The 17,660-nt window shown below is 40.7% G+C and overlaps 1 long non-coding RNA gene across 5 annotated transcripts in view; it reads left to right on the top strand.

Annotated features, from left to right (window-relative positions):
• LOC113607992 (uncharacterized) overlaps positions 1-17,660 on the top strand; it is a 665,100-nt gene that overhangs the window by 483,003 nt on the left and 164,437 nt on the right. For all 5 annotated transcript variants that reach the window (XR_003428175.1, XR_003428172.1, XR_003428171.1 and 2 more), the window contains one exon: positions 11,420-11,522. This is a non-coding gene — a long non-coding RNA (uncharacterized LOC113607992). The remainder of the gene's footprint in view (positions 1-11,419; positions 11,523-17,660) is intronic.

Genomic DNA, 17,660 nt, shown 5'->3' with positions numbered 1-17,660 from the left:
GTGAAGATGAAGGGAGAGATTGGAGTGACAGTCACAAGCCAAAGAATTCCTGGAACAACAGAAGCTGGACTAGGAAAGGAAGAATTCTGTTCGGGAACCTTTAGGGGGACCGTGGCCCTGCTGACACCTTATTTCAGACTTCTAGCCTCCAGAACAGTGAAAGAACAAATTTCTATTGTTTTAAGGCAATAAGTTTGCGGTAATTTGCTACTGCAGCCACAGAAAACTTACGTGGTCAGGCATTTGGTTTCTACTAGGGCCCGTAGCAAGGCAGAAGCTATTTAAAGGGTTAGGGTTAGGTTATCCACAGAAGGAGTCATGGTTACACTCCAAAACATTAGAGGTCTGCACTGATTCTCCTACTGGGGCTTGCTAAGATAAGAGGGGAGAGCTGGTTGCCCCAGATGGGGCTGGGGGAGTAGGAGCTTCCTCGTTAAGTGATGAAAGATCAGGGGAATTGGGAGGTTTCCGTTCTTAATCTTCTCTGTATCTGCCTCAAACGTTCCTCATCTTACATCTCAGGAATCCACTCTTTTTCCACTTATGCCTTACCTTATACAAGAACAAGCAGTGTTGCACATTTACTGATAAAGCAACTTGTGTCTCAGTGATTAAGCAATTTGCCCAATGCCATATAGGTGGTTCCTGCCAAAGCTGAGAGTCACTCCTAGGTAGATTTGAAGCCTCAGCATGCGCACCTTCTCCTCTTTCCCCAGGCTGCAAGTTCCTAGAAATCTATTTAATGGGGGAAACGTGGATGGAGATGGTACATGTGTTTAGCCACAGATGATCTTCAATCATATTTCCCCTGCAGCTATAGCAGGTAAAAGATTCTTTAAGAACTATCCTGAGTTAGATCTATTTGCCCTGCAGCTACAAAAGGTAAAAGAGTCTCTAAACACTTCCGAAGAGGTTATTCGGCTTTTCACCTATGCCCTGAGTTGGGCTTTCAAGGCTAATAGTAATTTGTTTTCTCTGTTTGTGCTACCTATCTGGGTTTTATAAGTAGTCAGCCCATGGCACGATCTATATAATCTAAATCACCTGACAAAACACCTCATGCCACAGTCACACAATCTCTGCCATTCACCTGCACACCACCCCACGCAACAGCTGTTGATAATTTGAGTAACTGTTATTCTACCACATACTAAGATATCCATTTCCCCTTGGCAAAGGGATTATCTCTGCCTTCATCAAATATGTGAGCAACCTAATCACAGAATCCCATTCTGAGGATCTGTTTTCAGGAACAAATCCTTGTTTCATTTACTGGATCAGCCAGGTTCCCAACAGCAAACAGATGATAGAGTCAAAAGGAATATTTAGAGTTTAATGAAGGGACATTTACAAGAGAGTGGGGGAGGTTATGTTAAACCGACAAGAAATGGTAAAGTACCTGGCTAGTAAGAGTAGAAGGCTGTTACCACCCCTAGGCTCAAAGGTACCAGGGGAGGAATTATTCGCTGTAATGTACAGAGAGCGGAAGATGTAGAGAAAGCCATCCAGCAGGAGCTGTGGCTTTTGGTATATAGGAATCCAGCCACTGCAAAGCAGCTGGGACAGGAAAGGAGCCAGGAAGCTAAGTGCCCTGACATTTTCTTTCCTCACACCTACCAATCTCCTGCTGATGCCTCCCACTGGACAAACCCAATCAGAAGCCAGAAGTATGACTTCTGAATCAGTAGTATGTTTACTGCCTGGCTTAGGGAGCCAAAAAAATCTCTACAGCAAAAGCCAACAAGTCAGCTCCCCTGGACTGACGTATTCATCGATTCGGATATGAGTAAGGTATGGAACGAGAGCATCTAGCCTTGCAGCAGCTGAGTATATGTCTATGTGTGCACCTTTCCACTATTAAACTGACTTCTGGGGGCTTGAATGTGCATGGGCTTAGGAGGGCATCTGACTTTCAGCTCTGACATTTTCAACCTGCATGACAATGGGCAAGTTAGTTACCGTGAATATCAGGTGCTCCATCTATATAATTTGGAATAATAACCACCCCAAGAAAAATGTTTCAAAGAGTAAGTGAAATAATACAAAGTTCTTAATACGGCTTTTCACACATGGAAAATACTCTTTATTTTATTTTGGGGGGAATTAATTTTTTTTAATGTCTTTATTGGAGTATAATTGCTTTGCAATGGTATGTTAGTTTCTGCTTTATAACAAAGTGAATCAGCTATACATATACATATATCCCCATATCTCCTCCCTCTTGCATCTCCCTCCCAGCCTCCCTATGCCACCCCACTAGGTGGATACAAAGCACCGAGCTGATCTCCCTGTGCTATGTGGCTGCTTCCCACTCACTAGCTCTTTTACATTTCGTAGTGTATATATGTCCATGCCACTCTCCCACTTCGTCCCAGCTTACTCTTAACCCTCCTGTGTCTTCAAGTCCTTTCTCTACGTCTGCATCTTTATTCCTGTCCTGCCCCAAGGTTTTTCAGAAACTTTTTTTTTTTTTTAGATTCCATATATATGTGTTAGCATACAGTATTTGTTTTTCCTCTTTCTGACTGACTTTACTCTGTATGACAGACTCTAGGTCCATCCACCTCACTACAAATAACTCAATTTCGTTTCTTTTTATGGCTGAGTAATATTCCTTTGTATATATGGGCCACATCTTCTTTATTCATTCACTGTCGATGGACACTTAGGTTGCTTCCAGTCTGGGCTATTGTAAGTAGAGCTCCAGTGAACATTGTGGTACATGACCCTTTTTGAATTATGGTTTTATCAGGGTATATGCCCAGTAGTGGGATTGCTGGGTCGCATGGTAGTTCTATTTTTAGTTTTTTAAGGAACCTCCATACTGTTATCCATGGTGGCTGTATCAATTTACATTCCCACCAATAGTGCAAGAGGGTTCCCATTTCTCCACACCCTCTCCAGCATATATTGTTTGTAGATTTTCGATGATGGCCATTCTGACTTGTGTGAGGTGATACCTCATTGTAGTTTTGCTTTGCATTTCTCTAATGATTAGTGATGTTGAGCATCCTTTCATTTGTTTGTTGGCAACCTGTATATCTTCTTCAGAGAAAGGTCTATTTAGGTCTTCTGCCCATTTTTGGATTGGGTTGTTTGTGTTTTTTTTGATATTGAGCTGCATGGGCTGCCTGTAAATTTTGGAGATTAATCCTTTGTCAGTTGCTTCATTTGCAAATATTTTCTCCCATTCTGAGGGTTGTCTTTTGGTCTTGTTTATGGTTTCCTTTGCTGTGCAAAAGCTTTTAAGTTTCATTAGGTCCCATTTGTTTATTTTTGTTTTTATTTCTATTTCTCCAGGAAGTGGGTCAAAAAGGATCTTGCTGTGATCTATGTCATAGAGGGTTCTGCCTATGTTTTCCTCTAAGAGTTTTATAGTATCTGGGCTTACAATTAGGTCTTTAATCCATTTTGCGTTTATTTTTGTGTGTGGTGTTAGGAAGTGTTCTAATTTCATTCTTTTACATGTAGCTGTCCAGTTTTCCCAGCACCGCTTATTGAAGAGGCTGTCTTATCTCCACTGTATATTCTTGCCTCCTTTATCAAAAATAAGGTGACCATTTGTGTGTGGGTTTATCTCTGGGATTTCTATCCTGTTCCATTCATCTATATTTCTGTTTTTGTGACCCGTACCATACTATCTTCATGACTGTAGCTTTGTAGTATAGTCTGAAGTCAGGGAGCCTGATTCCTCCAGCTCCATTATTCTTTCCCAAGATTACTTTGGCTATTTGGGGTCTTTTGTGTTTCCATACAAATTGTGAAATTTTTTGTTCTAGTTCTGTGAAAAATGCCATTGGGAGTTTGATAGGGATTGCACTGAATCTGTAGATTGCTTTGGGTAGTAGAGTCATTTTCACAATGCTGATTCTTCCAATCCAAGAACATGGTATATCCCTCCATCTGTTTGTATCATCTTTAATTTCTTTCATCAGTGTCTTATACTTTTCTGCACACAGGTCTTTTGTCTCCTTAGGTAGGTTTATTCCTAGGTATTTTATTCTTTTTGTTGCCATGGTAAATGGGAGTGTTTCCTTAATTTCTCTTTCAGATTTTTCATTACTGTATAGGAATGCCAGAGATTTCTGTGCATTATGTTGTATCCTGCTACTTTACCAAATTCATTGATTAGCTCTAGTAGTTTTCTGGGAGCGTCTTTAGGATTCTCTATGTATTGTATCATGTCATCTGCAGACAGTGACAGCTTTAACTCTTCTTTTCCAATTTGGATTCCTTTTATTTCTTTTTCTTCTCTGATTGCTGTGGCTAAAACTTCCAAAACTGTGTTGAATAATAGTGGTAAGAGTGGACAACCTTGTCTTGTTCCTGATCTTAGAGGAAATGGTTTTAGTTTTTCACCATTGAGAATGATGTTGGCTCTGAGTTTGTCATATATGGACTTTATTATGTTGAGGAAATTTCCCTCTATGCAAACTTTCTGACAGGTTTTTATCATAAATGGGTGTTGAATTCTCTCGAAAGATTTTTCTGCATCTATTGAGATGTTCATATGGTTTTTCTCCTTCAGTTTGTTAACATGGTTTATCACATTGATTGATTTGTGTGTATTGCAGAATCCTTGCATTCCTGGGGTAAACCCCACTTGATCATGGTGTATGATACTTTTTATGTGCTGTTAGATTCTCTTTGCCAGTATTTTGTTGAGGATTTTTGCATCTATGTTCATCAGTGATATTGGCCTGTAGTTTTCTTTCTTTGTGACATCTTTGTCTGGTTTGGGTATCATGGTGATGGTGGCCTCGTAGAATGAGTTGGGACGTGTTCCTCCCTCCACTGTATTTTGGAAGAGTTTGAGAAGGATAGGTGTTAGCTCTTCTCTAAATGTTTTATAGAATTCGCCTGTGAAGTCATCTGGTCCTGGGCTTTTGTTTGTTGGAAGATTTTTAATCATAGTCTCAATTTCAGTGCTTGTGATTTCTCTGTTTATAGTTTCTATTTCTTCCTGGTTCAGTCTCAGAAGATGGTGCTTTTCTAAGAATTTGTCCATTTCTTCAAGGTTGTCCATTTTTTTCACATATAGTTCCTTGTAGTAATCTCTCATGATCCTTTGGATTTCTGTAGTGTCAGTTGTTACTTCTCCTTTTTCATTTCTAATTCTATTGATGTGAGTCTTCTCCCTTTTTTCCTTGATGAGTTTGGCTACTGGTTTATCAATTTTGTTTATCTTCTCAAAGAACCAGCTTTTAGTTTTATTGATGTTTGCTATTGTTTCCTTCATTTCTTTTTCATTTGTTTCTGATCTGATCTTTATGATTTCTTTCCTTCTGCTAACTTTGGGGTTTTTTGTTCTTCTTTCTCTACTTGATTTAGGTGTAAGTTTAAGTTGTTTATTTGAGATGTTTCTTGTTTCTTGAGGTAGGAGTGTATTGCTATAAACTTCCCTCTTAGAACTGCTTTTGCTGCATCCCATAGGTTTTGGGTTGTAGTGTTTTCATTGTCATTTGTTTCTAGGTATTTTTTGATTTCCTCTTTGACTTCTTCAGTGATCTCTTGATTATTTAGTAGGGTATTGTTTAGCCTCCACATGTTTGTATTTTTTATGGATTCTTTCCTGTAATTGATTTCTAGTCTCATAGTGTTGTGGTCAGAAAAGATACTTGATATGATTTCAATTTTCTTAAATTTACCAAGGATTGATTTGTGACCCAAGATATGATCTATCCTGGAGAATGTTTCATGAGCACTTGAGAAGAAAGTGTATTCTTTTGTTTTTGGATGGAATGTCCTATAAATATCAATTAAGTCCACCTTGTTTAATGTATCATTTAAAACTTGTGTTTCCTTATTTATTTTCATTTGGGATGATCTGTCCATTGGTGAAAGTGGGGTGTTAAAATCCCCTACTATGATTGTGTTACTGTCTATTTCCCCTTTCATGGCTGTTAGCATTTGCCTTCTGTATTGAGGTGCTCCTGTGTTGGGTGCATTAATATTTTCAATTGTTATATCTTCTTCTTGGATTGATCTCTTGATCATTACGTAGTGTCCTTCTTTGTTTCTTGTAATAGTCTTTTTTTTTTTTTTGGCGGTATGCGGGCCTCTCACTGCCGTGGCCTCTCCCGCTGCGGAGCACAGACTCTGGACGTACAGGCCCAGCGGCCACGGCTCACGGGCCCAGCTGCTCCGCGGCATGTGGGATCCTCCCGGACCGGGGCACGAACCCGTGTCCCCCCGCATCGGCAGGCAGACTCTCAACCACTGCACCACCAGGGAAGCCCTAGTCTTTATTTTAAAGTCTGTTTTGTCTGATATGAGAACTGCTACTCCAGCTTTCTTTTGATTTCTGTATGCATGGAATATCTTTTTCCATCTCCTCACTTTCAGTCTGTATGTGTGCCTAGGTCTGAAGTGGGTCTTGTAAACAGCATATATATGGGTCTTGTTTTTGTATCCATTCAGTCAGTCTGTGTCTTTTGGTTGGAGCATTTAATCCATTTACATTTAAGGTAGGTTTTGATATGTATGTTCCTATTACCATTTTCTTAATTGTTTTGGGTTTGTTATTGTAGGTCTTTTCCTTCTCTTGTGTTTCCAGCCTAGAGAAGTTCCTTTAGCATGTATTGTAAAGCTGGTTTGGTGGTGCTGAATTCTCTTAGCTTTTGCTTGTCTGTAAAGTTTTTAATTTCTCTGTCAAATCTGAATGAGATCCTTGCTGGGTAGATTAATCTTGGTTGTAGGTTTTCCCCTTTCATCACTTTAAATATGTCCTGCCACTCCCTTCTGGCTTGGAGAGTTTCTGCTGAAAGATCAGCTGTTAACCTTATGGTGATTCCCTTGTATGTTATTTGTTGTTTTTCCCTTGCTTCTTTTAATATTTTTTCTTTGTATTTAGTTTTTGATAGTTTGATTTATATGTGTGTTGGCGTGTTTCTCCTTGGATTTATCCTGTATGGGACTCTCTGTGCTTCCTGGACTTGATTGACTATTTCCTTTCCCATATTAGGGAAGTTTTCAACTATAATCTCTTCAAATATTTTCTCAGTCCCTTTCTTTTTCTCTCCTTCTTTTGGGACCCCTGTAATTCGAATGTTGTTGCATTTATTGTTGTCCCGGAGGTCTGAGACTGTCTTCAATTCTTTTCATTCTTTTTTCTTTATTCTGCTCTGTGGTAGTTATTTCCACTATTTTATATTCCAGGTCACTTATCTGTTTCTCTGCCTCAATTATTCTTCTATTGATTCCTTCTAGAGAACTTTTAATTTCATTTATTGTGTTGTTCATCACTGTTTGTTTGCTCTTTAAATCTTCTAGCTCCTTGTTAAACGTTTCTTGTATTTTCTCCATTCTATTTCCAAGATTTTGGATCATCTTTACTGTCATTACTGTGAATTCTTTTTCAAGTAGACTGCCTATTTCCTCTTCATTTGTTTGGTCTGGTGGTTTTTACCTTGCTCCTTCATCTGCTGTGTGTTTCTCTACTTCTCATTTTGCTTAACTGTGTTTGTGGGCCCGTTTTTGCAGGCTGCAGGTTCGTAGTTCGGGTTGTTTTTGGTGTCTGTCCCCAGTGGCTAAGGTTGGTTCATTGGGTTGTGTAGTCTTCCTGGTGGAGGTTGCTGGTGCCTGTGTTCTGGTGGATGAGGCTGGGTTTTGTCTTTCTGGTGACCAGGACCGCATCCAATGGTGTGTTTTGGGGTGTCTGTGAGCTTATTATGATTTTAGGCAGCCTCTCTGCTAATGGGTGGGGTTGTGTTCCTGTCTTGCTAGTTGTTTAGCATAGGGTGTCCAGCACTGTAGCTTGCTGGTCGTTGAGTGGAGCTGGGTCTTAGTGTTGAGATGGATATCTCTGGGAGAGCTTTTGCTGTTTGATATTACATGGAGCCAGGAGACCTCTGGTGGACCAATATCTTTAACTTGGCTCTCCCACCTTAGAGGCTCACGCCTGACACCCGGCCAGAGCACCAAGCCCCTGTCAGCCACTCAGTTCAGAAGAAAAGGGAGAAAAAAAGAAATAAAGAAAAAAATAAAATACAATAAAGTTATTAAAATAAAACATTTTTTACATTATTAAAAATAAAAAAAATTAAAAGTTATTAAAAAAAGAAAGAAGAGAGCAACCAAACCAAAAAACACATCCACCAGTGATAACCAGCGCTAAAAACTATACTAAAAACAAAAAAAAGGGCAGAACCCTAGGACAAATGGTAAAAGCAAAAGCTATACAGACAAAATCGCACAAAGAAGCATACACATACACACAAAAAGAGAAGATGGAAAAAAATATATATATCTATATATAAAAAAAAGGAAGAGAGCAACCAAATCAATAAACAAATCTACCAATGATAATAAACTCTAAATACTAAACTAAGATAAACATAAAACCAGAAACAAATTAGATGCAGAAAGCAAACCCCAAGTCTACAGTTGCTCCCAAAGTCCACCGCCTCAATATTGGGATGATTCATTGTCTCTTCAGATATCCCACAGATGCAGGGTACATCAAGTTGATTTGGGGGATTTAATCCGCTGCTCCCGAGGCTGATGGGAGAGATTTCCTTTTCTCTTTGTTTGCACAGCTCCTGGGATTCAGCTTTGGATTTGCCCCGGCCTTGCATGTAGGTCGCCTGAGGGCATCTGTTGTTCGCTCAGACAGGGCAGGGTTAAAGGAGCAGCTGATTAGGGGGTTCTGGCTCACTCAGGCCGGGGGGAGGGAGGGGTACAGAGTGCGGGGTGAGCCTGCGGTGGCAGAGCCCAGCATGACGTTGCACCAGCCTGAGGTGTACCGTGTGATCTCCTGGGAAAGTTGTCCCTGGATCATGGGACCCTGGGGGTGGTGGGCTGCACAGGCTCCCAGGAGGGGAGGTGTGGATAGTGACCTGTGCCTGCACACAGGATTCTTGGTGGCAGCAGCAGCAGCCTTAGCATTTCATGCCCATCTCTGGTGTCCAGCTTTCTATCAGTTTGCAGAGTAGAGAGCTACATATGTTGTCATGAGCAACTGAACAGGATGTTGATAATCTTTAAGGAAAATATTCGTTGGGCTCAGTTAAGGAGACTGGCTCTTTGGGACACGTTCTTCGTAGTTGGACAGGAGGCCTGATTTGAAAGCTTTCCTTATCTCAGCAGGCAATTCATTTCTGTGTGTTGTATATAAGATCTCAAGATTTTATCTTGAGATAAAGATCTGCCAAAGAGGAAGATAAAAGCTGAGGCGTGCCTGGAGGTAGAAGATAGGGGGAATATTTGGAGCAGAACTAGAGGGGCGAGTGAAGTCATCCCCCAAGGCTAGCAGCCGGAAGTCAAGGAGCTAGAAACCAGGGTCCTGAAGTGGGGTACTGGCCCCCATCAGAGAGCCACATTTGTGTCTGTGTTTGGGGGCACAAATGTAGTGAACGGAAGCACCTTCCTCTCTAGAGGCTCCCATCATCTACTATATATATTTCTCTAAAAGCACATGTCAGGACTAGAAAGCAACTGGAGGTTGGGCCTAAGAGGCCTCTGGGAAGCTGGAGCAGTTGGCTCCCAAATGCCAGTTTGTGTTAGCCTTTTCCCAGGTTTCAAAATGTGAAAGCGACAAAATCCAAATGTTTTCAAACCACTGACTTAGTGCCCCAGATTTGGTCACAAACACTGGCCATGTTTGCATACACAAATAAAGGCAAAGATAAGTGGAAGCAACTGGCCTGAATTGGGGTATAATTGATCCCAATTTGTTCTCACTATTTATTCATATTTAGCAAATGAATGCATACATTGACTGGGTTGAGACAACCTCAAAGAATATAGTCCATACACTTTTACCTGTTAAATATCAAGAATGTTGTTCATGCTCAATAAATGAGAAGGGAGGCAAAAAAATAAAACCAAAGAAAAGGTCATTTGGTATGAGTTTGGGCAAGTATATTCCCTTTGCAAGTGATTTCTTCATCGTCACAAGGAATGGCAAACACCCCACTCATGGGACTTCCCTGGTGGCGCAGTGGTTAAGAGAGAGTAGTTGTGGCTCACATAGAGAGCCTGTGAGCCACAACTACTGAGCCCACGCACCACAACTACTGAAGCCCAAGTGCCTAGAGCCCGTGCTCCGCAACAAGAGAAGTTACCTCAATGAGAAGCTCGCTCACTGCAACGAAGAGTAGCCCCCGCTTGCGGCAACTAGAGAAAGCCCATGTGCACAGCAACGAAGAGCCAACACAGCCAAAAAATAAATAAATAAATTTATTTAAAAAAAAAAAAGAACCCACGACACCCTTGCCATTAAAAACAAAAACAAAATAACACTCCACTCACATGACACTGTACCACCACCTTACAAATGGCAGTTATCATTAGGAGTTGCACAAAATTTTAATCTGTCAAGATATAGCCCCAATGTCCTTCTCCACCCAGTGCTCCAGGCAGCCTGTTAGTCAGAGCTGGCAACATACATTACACCTGTTTGCCGTATTTGGACCCAGCGATCTCTAAGATCCCTCCTAGATCTACCCTACTCTTATTCTTTAAGAAAAACCCATCAAAAAGAGGAAAAATTATATCCTCGAAATAAAGTGTCTATATCAATATGTTTAATCAAAGATCATGATTAACAGAGAAAGGGAACTAATTTTACCTTTCCTGTGGTCTTACTGTCCCTGGTCTACCTGCCTTCTCAGCTATCTTGGACCATGGAAGTTCTCTCTTCTCTTCTGCCATACATTACCAAGTGAATTCTACATAGAGTGCATCCTCTCCCTCCGTTCTTTTTCCCAGGTGACCTATGACCTCCCCAAATCTGCTCAACCAACCAAAGAGGTTCATAAGCTTTGGGTTTTGAGGCTGGGAAGTGATAGACCCACAGAAGGTGTGATGTAGACTTCAGTAGCAACAGCATCCCAAGGAGAACGGGGTGGGTGGGAGTCACCATATCAAAAATATCACTGATGATAGGAATACCCAAGGCTTCTTGTAGGCCACAGAGCAACAAGCTACATTTCTCTACATGTGTTCCTTGAACCTGGGATATTAACTGGTTGCTCAAACAAGTATGATTACTTCCTTAGCAAACTGTGTTGAAGAACATTAAGCAGGTTTCTTTACTAAGTGCTTGTACACTTTTAACACTAATATGTATCATGAATCACTAAGAGGAGGGTTAGATTGTGCCTCATTTCTCAAATTTATTGATCTCCATTACCTTTTTGTCAAGGCCTATCTGTGAGACTAGTGTTCCACAGGACACACACTGGGAAACAAATCCCTAGCATTCTGAAGACAGATTCCTCATTTTATATGGGTAAAAAATTTAAAAATTAGTCTTCCCCAGAAAGTTTATAGGCAGAGCTGGGACAAGCATCCAGGAAGTTCAAAGGTAGGCTTTGATCTTCTCTTAATGCCATAGGCCATGAAGACAGTTCCTAAAGACTAGGCAAGAGGTTAGTTCCAGCCATATGTGAAAAAAGAGCTTCCTTTTCTTCTGTAGGTCTTGCTCTATGATGTTTAGCAGTGAATACGAATGTTACCAATGGACACTAGAGCTGAAAATCACCTTGGAGGACACCTGCTCTGACTCCCTCATTTCACAGGTAAGGAAACTGTGGCTCAAAAAGAATATACAAGACTTACCCAAAATCACATAATAGAGCTCAGATTAGACCCAAGTCTGATGACACTTGGTTTCCAGTATGTAATCCAACAAACTGTAACCACTAAACTCCTGAACTATCCAAGATAGAAAAGATGGTTTATTGAATTCAAGGTAAGCCATTTGCTGGTGAAAACTACACAGATTATGTATAAGTTTCGTATACATGTGTGTTTGTGTGTGTGTGTGTGTATGTAGGTAGATAGATAGAAATAGATCACTGTTTTAACTCCCGAAGGGGGGCTATCTAAGGATAGGAGTTAGGGAAATAATAGAGAGTGTATGTTATAAACAGTTAAAATGTACCCCAAAAGGTCTTCTATAGAAGTGAAAGAAAAACAACTCAGTCAAGATATTCAAAAGAAAATCTGACTTTTCACTATCACCAATCAGTGGTTCTCCATCCCGGTTGCATGTACAAATCCCCTAGAGGTCTTTTCAGAAACAACCATGTTTGGGGTGCGGCCTGGACACTGGCAGCTTTTAACAACCTCACAGATGATTTCACTGTGTAGCTAGAGGTGAGACATACTCACTGAACGTAAGGAATCCAGGGCAGATTCTCTTCACTCCTACATCATCCAGCCTCTGAGTCTATGGGTGGAAAGTCCAGCCGAGAGGTTTTCCAGATGTTCTTTCATGGATGAGGCTTGCTCACAGCCTCACCCTGAGCACGGAGCCAGAGCCAATAATTCCCGTCTTCCTTCTGGGCTTCTAGCTGCCCTGGGCTGCCTTATTGGCTTCCGTATCCCTCCTACCATTTGCTGTCAATCCAAAAACCTGGGGAAGCTAAAGTGAAATCCTTGAATTTGTTTATGTGGCAAGAAGCTTGGTGTCTATGCTGAAAAAATGTCCTTGGCCTTTGACAAAGCCGCCTTGGAGATGCCTCTGTCTGTTTTAAATAGGCCATAGACTAGCTGGGAAACCAGTGCTCTCCACCAGGAGCCAATCTGCTGAATCAGCCCATAGGAGCAGAGAGAGACTGGTGATTCAAATGCAAGGGTGTTTCTGACTTTTTTTTTGTATCATTTAGCTTCAAAGGAATGCAGAACTTTTAAGGGAGGCTTTTGGACTTGACTGTGGAGAATAGGTCAAACTGGAAATTGATTTGTGAGACATATTTTCAATTTTCGGGAATACTTGAAATACAATGATGAAGCCCAGTGTATGGAAAGGACATTTATGACGTTCATTTTAAAGAAAAGGTCTCGTTATTGGAAGACTAGTGTATTACCCACCTTTAAACGTCTTGGAGGAGAGTTTGGGACTAGATCTTTGAGACCTCAGAGAGACATCTAGAGGCAAAGAAAACAAATTCATGGGCTCATTTTTACATGTAAAGAGAAGAGAAAAGTAAAATAATCTTTCTAAATGTAACACAAATGCAAATTGAGGAGTTTCATCTATGCTGTGATGCAAAGAAGCAGAGTGGCTGTAGAGAAAATTCAATATTAATTAAGAATAGTAAGGATGTGAGGAGACAACACTGCTATGGGAACAGAAGAAAAATGTAAAATTATGTCTTACCATGGGTTCTGCCCACAGTGGAATATTTGCTATGTTTAGGGAGCTGTAAAAACACAATCTTCCTGCCCTCAAGAAATCTGGCCTGAGGAGGCCAGAGAAAGGTACAATGTTAATAGCAAAAGGATATATAAATACCAATGGCAATTTGAAATACAAAACATATTTCACAATATAAGTGAAAAGTAGGCTCAGGGAGTAAAGATGACAGGACTCCAGACATGGAAGAAGGTTCTTTTGGTGAGAGTAAGCAGGGAAGCATCCACAGAAGTGGGGACCAGGGAGCCAGCTTCTGAAGGAGGGTATAAGATTCAGGAGGTAGGGAGAGCCCTGGGAGGGGCGGGTGGCAAAGAGGGCACAGTGGCACCAGTCTGCAGTGTCTTCCTCTCTCTCACCTACACAGCTTTAGGGAGCACGAAGAACATGCGGAGAATCTCTGCTTTGGCATATATTCCTGCTCTGAGGAGCATCAGTAATGTTCTTTGTTTTTTTAATTATTGAAGTATAGTTGATTTACAATATTGTGTTAGTTTCAGGTATACAGCAAAGTGATATATATGTAAATCAGATTCTTTTCCCTTATAGGCTATCACAAAACATTGAGTAGAGTTCCCTGTGCTATACAGTAGGTCCTTGTTGTTTATCTATTTTATATATAGTAGTATATATATGTTAATCCCAAACTCCTAAACTCCTAATTTGTCCCTCCCTGCCCCCCCCTTTTCACTTTGGTAACCATAAGTTTGTTTCCTATGTCTGTGGGTCTGTTTTGTATATTAGTTCATTTGTATTTTTTATTTTTTTTTTTAGATTCCACATATAAGCGATATCACATGATATTTGCTTTTCTCTATCTGGCTTACTTGACTTAGTATGATAATCTCTAGGTCCATCCATGTTGCTGCACATGGTATTATTTCATTCTTTCTTATGGCTGAGTGAAGTTCCATTGTATTTATATACCACATCTTTATCCACTCATCTGTCGGTGGACATTTAGGTTGCTTCTATGTCTTGGCTTTTGTAAATAGTGCTGCAGTGAACATTGGGGTGCATGTATTTTTGAATTATGGTTTTCTCTGCATATATGCCCAGGAGTGGGATTGCTGGATCATATGGTAGCTCTATTTTTAGTTTTTTAAGGAACCTCCATACTATTCTCCTTAATAGCTGTACCAGTTTACATTCCCACCAACAGTGTAGAAGGGTTCCCTTTTCTCCACACTCTCCAGCATTTATTTTTTGTAGACTTTTTGATGATGGCCATTCTGACTGGTATGAAGTGATACCTCATTGTAGTTTTGATTTGCATTTCTCTAATAATTGGTGATGTTGAGCATCTTTTCATGTGCCTTTTGGCCATCTGTGTGTCTTCTTCGGAGAAATGTCTATTTAGATCTTCTGCCCATTTTTTGATTGAGTTGTTTGGTTTTTTGATATTGAGCTGTATAGCTGTTTGTATATTTTGGAGATTAGTCCCTTGTCGGTCACATCATCTGCAAATATTTTCTCCCATTCTGTACATTGTCTTTTCACTTTGCTTATGGTTTCCTTGGCTGTGCAAAAGCTTGTATGTTTAATTAGGTCCCATTTGTTTATTTTTTTTATTTCCATTACTGTAGGAGTCGAATCCAAAAAGATATTGCTGCAATTTATGTCAGAGTGTTCTGCCTATGTTTTCCTCTAGGAGCTTTATAGTGTCCAGTCTTACATTTAGGTCTTCAATCCACTTTGAGTTTATTTTTGTGTATGGTGTTGGGAAAGTGAAGAAAATTCACGTTTATTGAGCACTCCTCCATGAGCATGCGCCATGCTAGGCACTTTAAATATATAAACACTTAGTCCTCAAAATAAAGATACCAAAATCCACAACCCTGTATGGGTGGTATCATTGCTCCCAATCTCTAGAAGAGGTAACAGAGATGTAGAGGTGCTAAGCAGTTTGCCGAAGTTCACAGAGCAAAGAAGTAGAAATTCTAGAAAGTGATGGAGGTGACGAATGTAATCAAAGGTAAAAATGAAGAGACCTGAACATTCCTTAGAAATTTGTACTTTCATTCCAAGGTCCTCCACCTATGGAAACTTTCCTTTCCCCATCTCACAATTTAATCACATCATAGAATTTGAGTTAAAAGTGTCCTTGGAAAACTATCCAACACCTTCTTTTATGAGGAAACGGGCTAAGAGAGGTGAGCTTCTGTGAGTGCCAGGGGTCACACAGCCATCGAGGAGCAGAGCTCAGAAGCCAGCCTACCATGTTCCTGATGCCCGCAGCAGCCTGACAAAGGCCTGGGTAAATAGAAGCAGGGACATGTGTTGTCTCTAGGCAGTTGTAGGAGGAGTTCAGTTTCCTGTTAGCTGTCTGATCCACCCCTCATCAGAGATACAGAAGTGTCTGCCAATTCCAAATCCCAACAGACTCCTCCTCTCTCTGGCTTTTGAGGAGGCTTGTACAGGGTGGCAGAGCATGCTGTTTCCCATGTGGCTCCTCTTCTTTCCCCTGAGCCAGAGGGAGAAAGGATTCATTGAAAAACAGGGTGGGCTACAGAGACTTCAGCTTTTCACCCTCATACCTGCCTTAGACCACTGGGAGAAGAGGCAAAGGAGAGGCATCTCTGGCAGTTGTGGGCATTTGCTAAAGATTACAAATAAAAGATTGCCAAGAAACAAGACTCAGTATAGGTGTAGCATCTGTTTTTACTCAAAGGCAGATTGACAGTGGATCAGTGGTGGCTGTGTTCTTGGGTTCCCAAGATCTAACTGTAGATTTAAAGAAACGGGCCATAGGCCTGATGGAGGGTCAGAGCAGAGATCCTGACTTTATCTCTCACTGGTGTCTCTGGTCTTCCAATGAGGAGTAGACAAATCAGCCCTCACCACGGGAGAGAGGGGACCCAGTTTCAGTTGCTTTTGAGGGTAAACCACTGATGGCTTTTGAGGCCAACAAGACTAGGAAGTAGCACATGGGTTAATTTTCTTAAACCCAAAGGTCAGTCACCACCAAATCTTACTCCCTGGGAGTTGGCCAGCAATGCTGCCACTGACCAAAACTACTCTAAATGGCCAACAGTTCCCTTACACACACACACACACACACACACACACACACACACACAGACACACACACACACACACACACACACACACACACACACACACACCCCATGATGTAAGATTAGGCATGCTACATTGAAATAATTAAAGCTTTCTTGATCCTGTCCTCTAAAACTACTAAAACCCCTGAAATTCCTGTTAAATAAGAATGACTATGCAGACAGTTTCATTTGAAGCCAAGTCTGAAACATTAAAACCGACTCCCATCCAGTGTTTGCTTTCCCCTGGGGGGCTTATTCTTCTAGGCAGTGTTACAAGTCTCCTACCAGCTAAATGAAGATGGTTTAATCAACCTGCCAGCCAACTCCACTAGCAGTAAGTACAGAAACAGAATACTAAATGAAAGCCAAGAGCTTCTCTTTCCTTTTTCTAAATTTAGAAATGAGAACCAGATTGGCCAAAAAATAAACATCTATGAGTCAAATTCCAAGTCCCAGCTCTGCCCTAATTCAGAATGTACTTGCAACACTTAGTAATTATTCAGTAAGTTTAGCCATATAGAAAAAGTCTAGATCAGAGCTCCCAGCTGTTATACTGAAGTCAACTGGTGAATGGAAAACCTCTACATAGTCACTGACTACTGTGACACACTATTCACAAAATCTATGGGTGTTTTCAATGGGAAGAATGTATAGTTTAAAGACACGGAACCACTCCCACCCTGTCCTACTGTATGCCATCACTGGGGCCTGGTGAGAGTGACCAAAGCTAATGAGAGTAAATAACATCTTTGTATAAAATGGAGAGGGACTCTTCGGCCTCTGCCATTCAGATAAAAACTAGTTATCACCTACCTCCAGAATTCATTTTCAGTAAATAATTTTTAAGTCTGGTCCAGAATGATCTAAATAACCACCTCTGTTTTTCACTTCTTACTGTTTATCAGTAGATAAATTCTTTCTGGAGTTTTCTACAAATATCAGTCTCCTTGGATTTCAGTTTCAATGTCATTCAATGAGAAATCTCTTACCAAACCACATCTCAGTACTAAGATGAAGACCATCTAATATTGTGTTTTACTCAAGACCATGTTTCTCAAAGTGTGTAGTACATAATTGGTTATACTCAAAATCACCAAATAAACAGTATCCAAGGTTATCAATTTACTCAAATATTTGGAAGAACATTTATTTTTATATCAATATAATTACAAATATATACTTTGGTGTGGAAACAAAATATTTATGACTGTTAAGACAAAAATGAATATTTCAGAGAGATTTATAATGGGCCACTTTGAGGCTATGCACCGGAACACCCTGGGTGGCATGCCCACTCTTGCTTGAGGGAGGGAAATGATTGTAGGGGTTTGGGGGAAGGCTGGAGAGCCTGTCTACTCCCTTCTGCCATGTAAAGTACTGTAGTGGAGACATACCCAAAATATTGACAACATGCTTAGTAGGAAGGATACTTTAGAGGAAGGAAAATGGTGGTTCGTGAA

Source organism: Aethalodelphis obliquidens, unplaced genomic scaffold, assembly GCF_003676395.1.
Source record: "Aethalodelphis obliquidens isolate GAN/ISIS:26980383/991018 unplaced genomic scaffold, ASM367639v1 scaffold51, whole genome shotgun sequence".
NCBI lineage: Eukaryota > Metazoa > Chordata > Mammalia > Artiodactyla > Delphinidae > Aethalodelphis > Aethalodelphis obliquidens.
This window is presented reverse-complemented; position numbering and strand designations above follow the sequence as displayed.